This window comes from Bison bison, unplaced genomic scaffold, assembly GCF_000754665.1.
Source record: "Bison bison bison isolate TAMUID 2011002044 unplaced genomic scaffold, Bison_UMD1.0 scf7180017864491, whole genome shotgun sequence".
Lineage (NCBI taxonomy): Eukaryota > Metazoa > Chordata > Mammalia > Artiodactyla > Bovidae > Bison > Bison bison.
In genome coordinates, this window is record NW_011495050.1 from 6,809,612 (window position 1) to 6,814,420 (window position 4,809).

A 4,809-nucleotide genomic window follows, 5' to 3' on the forward strand; every position below is an offset into this window, starting at 1 on the left:
AGCCATGAAATTAAAAGACGCTTATTCCTTGGAAGGAAAGTTATGACCAACCTAGGTAGCATATTCAAAAGCAGAGACATTACTTTACCAACAAAGGTCTGTCTAGTCAAAGCTATGGTTTTTCCAGTAGTCATGTATGGAAGTGAGAGTTCGACTATAAAGGAAGCTGAGTGTTGAAGAATTGATGCTTTTGAACTGTGGTGTTGGAGAAGGCTCTTGGGAGTCCCTTGGACTGCAAGGAGATCCAACCAGTCCATCCTAAAGATCAGTCCTGAGTGTTCATTGGAAGGCCTGCTGTTGCAGCTGAAACTCCAATACTTTGACCACTTGATGAGAAGAACTGACTCATTTGAAAAGACCCTGATTCTGGGAAAGATTGAATGTGGGAGAAGTGGACGACAGAGGATGAGATGCATGAATGGCATCACTGACTCAATGGACTGAGTTTGGGTAAACTCTGGGAATTGGTGATAGACAGGGAGGCCTGGCATGCTGCAGTACGTGGGGTTGCAAGGAGTTGGACATGACTGAGCGACTGAACTGAACTGAACTGATATGATCCTGCAATCATACTCCTGGGCATATATTCAGAGGAAATTCTAATTGAAAAAGATACATGCACCCCAATGTTCATAGTAGCACTATTACAATAAACAAGACATGGAAGTAACCTAAATGCCCATTGAAAGGTGAATGGATAAAGAAGATGTGGCATAAATATACAGTGCAATATTACTCAGCCATAAAAAAGAATGAAAGAATGCCATTGGCAGCAACATGGATGGAGTTAGAAGTAAGTGAGACAGAGAAAGACAAACAGGTTGCCTTCAAGAGTGGTGTGTGGATTAATATTTAATCTATAAAAGACATAGAGGAGTCAGAGACAAATTACAAAAAAAATAAAATAATTGATAATCCATTGAAAACAGCCTTCAATAATGTTGGCAAAGAGAAATAAGACAAATGAAAACTGAGAAAACGCAATGCCTGAGACATTGTTCAGTTCAGTTGAGTCACGCAGTTGTGTCCAACTCTTTGTGACCCCATAAACTGCAGCACGCCAGGCCTCCCTGTCCATCACCATGACACATTGTAGGTGTTTAGTAAATATTTCTTTGTAAGTCAGATTATTTGAAGCCTAATTCAATAACTCTTCCTTTACTAATATTCTTAGAGACAGGATCAGCTGCAAAGCTTCTTCAGTTTGTATCTAAGATACATAGACCAGCCATCAGTTCAGTTCAGTTGCTCAGTCATAATGACTCTTTGTGACCCCATGGACTGCAGCATGCCAAGCCTCCCTGTCCATCATAATTCCCAGACCTTACTCAAACTCATGTCCATTGAGTCGGTGATGCCATCCAACCATCTCATCCTCTGTCATCGCCTTCTATTCTTGCCCTCAATCTTTCCCAGTATCAGGGTCTTTTCAAATGAGTCAGTTCTTCTCATCAGGTGCCCAAAGTATTGGAGTGTCAGCTTCAGCATCATTCCTTTCAATGAATATTCACGACTGATTTCCTTAGAATGGACTAGTTGGATCTCCTTGCAGTCCAAGGGACTCTTAAGAGCCTTCTCCAACACCACAGTTTAAAAGCATCAATTTTTCAGCACTCCGTTTTCTTTATAGTAGAACTCTCACTTCCATACATGACTATTGGAAAAACCATGGCTTTGACTAGATGGACCTTTGTTGGCAAAGTAATGTCTCTGCTTTTTAATATGCTGTCTAGGTTGGTCATAGCTTTCCTTCCAAGGAGTAAGCTGCTTTTGATTTCATTGCTGCAATCACCATCTGCAGTGATTTTGTAGCCCCCCAAAATTAAGTCTGTCACTGTTTCCATTGTTTCTGCATCTATTCGCCATGAAGTGATGGGACTGGATGCCATGATCTTAGTTTTCCGAATGTCGTTTTAAACCAACTTTTTTATTCTCCTCTCTCATTTCCATCAAGAGGTTTTTCTTCACTTTCTGCCATAAGAGTGGTGTCATCTGCATATATGAGGTCATTGATATTTCTCCTGGCAATCTTGATTCCAGCTTGTGCTTCATCTAGCCCAGCATTTCTCATTATGTATTCTGCATATAAGTTAAATAAGCAGGCTGGCAATATAAAGCCTTGATGTACTCCTTTCCCAATTTGGAATCAGTCTGTTGTTCCATGTCCAGTTCTAAATGTTGCTTCTTGACCTGCATATAGATTTCTCAGGAGGCAGATCAGGTGGTCTGGTATTCCTATCTCTTTAAGAATTTTCCACAGTTTGTTGTCATCTACACAGTCAAAGGCTTTCCTCACCCAGGGATTGAACCCTGGTATTCTGCATTGCAGGCAGAGCCTTTATGGTCTGAATGAGGGTGGCAGAAAGGGGCCCAAGCTTCCCTGCCTCCAGGCAAGGGATACTGTAATCTCAGCTGAGGAATGATAACTCCTTCCTCATAGCCTTCATTCCATCCATCCCACTCACCTGTCCTTTTTGGCTTGGCCAATGGAAAAAGTCTACAAGACGGCAGAGTAGAAGGACATGAGTTCATCTTCTCCTGCAAGAACTCCAAAATTACAACTCAGAGCTGAACAAGCATTGACAGGAGAATGTTTGATCCCACCAAAAAAAGATACCCCATGGTGGTGGTGGAGGGGGGGAGTTGAAATCACATTTAGAATAAACCCCATACCCACCAGAGACCCTCGGGAGGGCTCAAATAAACCTTGTGCCTAGCAGGACCCAGAGACCCCACAGAGACTGAGCCAGAACTGTGTTTGAGTTTCTCCTGTGGAGGTATGAGTCATCAGTGGCCTGCCTCAGGGGAGGGGGCTCTGGGTGCAGCAGACCTGGGTGTGGTATAAGCCCTCTTGGAGGAGGTTGCCATTAACCCCATCATACAGTCACCAGAACTTACACAGGGCTGGGGAAACAGACTCTTGAAGGGCACAAACAAAACCTCATGTGCACGAGGACCCAGGAGAAAGGTGCAGTGACCCAAAAGAGACTGACCCAGGATTGCCTGTGAGTGTCCAGAAATTTCTGGTGGAAGCATGGGTAGATGGTGGCCCACTGCAGGGTCTGGGGCATTGAGTCATCTGTGTACACATGAACTTTTTGAAGGAGGTCTCCATGATCTTCATTACCTCCACCACAGTTTGGCCTCAGGTCAAACAACAAGGTGGGAACACAGCCACACCCATCAACAGAAAATTGAATTGAAGATTTACTGAGCATGGCCCCACCCATCAGAACAAGATCCAGTTTCCCCCTCAGTCAGTCTCTCCCATCAGGAAGCTTCCATAAGCCTCTTATCCTTATCCATCAGAGGGCAGGCAGAGTGAAAACCACAACCACAGAAAACTAATCACATGAACTGATCACATGAACCACAGCCTTGTCTAACTCAATGAAACTGTGAGCCATGCTGTGTAGGGCCACCAAAGATGGATGGGTCATGGTGGACAGTTCTGCCAAAACGTGGTCCACTGGAGAAGGGAATGGCAAACCACTTCAGTATTCTTGCCTTGAGAACCCCATGAACAGTATGAAAAGGCAAAAAGATAGGACACTGAAAGATGAACTCCCCAGGTCAGTAGGTGCCCAATATGCTACTGGAGATCAGTGGAGAAATAACTCCAAAAAGAGTAAAGAAACCAGCCATTTGGTGGTCCAAATACCGGTGACTTTGAAGAGTGGCAAGTTACATAGTTATCCCATATTTGAAGTGACTGTGGTCCAGAAAATGAGCATATGGCTATTCTCATCCCAGATACTAATGACTTGGGACAATATTATACCAGTCTCAACAATATAGGAAGTTTCATTTGCTTCCGATGTTAGACAAGCAATGCTCAGCATTGTTGATTACCACTTCAGTTCAGTTCAGTTAGGTCACTCAGTCGTGTCCAACTCTTTGAGACCCCATGAATCGCAGCACGCCAGGCCTCCCTGTCCATCACCAACTCCCAGAGTTCACCCAGACTCACGTCCATTGAGTCAGTGATGCCATCCAGCCATCTCATCCTCTGTTGTCCCCTTCTCCTCTTGCTCCCAATCCCTCCCAGCATCAGTCTTTTCCAATGACTCAACTCTTCACATGAGGTGGCCAAAGTACTGGAGTTTCAGCTTTAGCATCATTCCTTCCAAAGAAATCCCAGGGCTGATCTCCTTCAGAATGGACTGGTTGGATCTCCTTGCAGTCCAAGGGACTCTCAAGAGTCTTCTCCAACACCACAGTTCAAAAGCATCAATTCTTCTGCACTCAGCCTTCTTCACAGTCCAACTCTCACATCTACACATGACCACAGGAAAAACCATAGCCTTGACTAGACGAACCTTTGTTGGCAAAGTAACGTCTCTGCTTCTGAATATGCTATCTAGGTTGGTCATAACTTTCCTTCCAAGGAGTAAGCGTCTTTTAATTTCATGGCTGCAATCACCATCTGCAGTGATTTTGGAGCCCAGAAAAATAAAATCTGACACTGTTTCCACTGTTTCCCCATCTGTTTCCCATGAAGTGATGGGACCGGATGCCATGATCTTTGTTTTCTGAATGTTGAGCTTTAAGCCAACTTTTTCACTCTCCTCTTTCACCAAGTGGCTTTTTAGTTCCTCTTCACTTTCTGCCATAAGGGTGGTGTCATCTGCTTATCTGAGTCTGAGTTCGAAATGCAGTACTTGGATGCAATCTCAAGAAAAGTCCACAAGCAATAAATGCTGGAGAGGGTGTGGAGAAAAGGGAACCCTCTTACACTGTTGGTGGGAATGCAAACTAGTACAGCCACTATGGAGAACAGTGTAGAGATTCCTTAAAAAACTGGAAGTA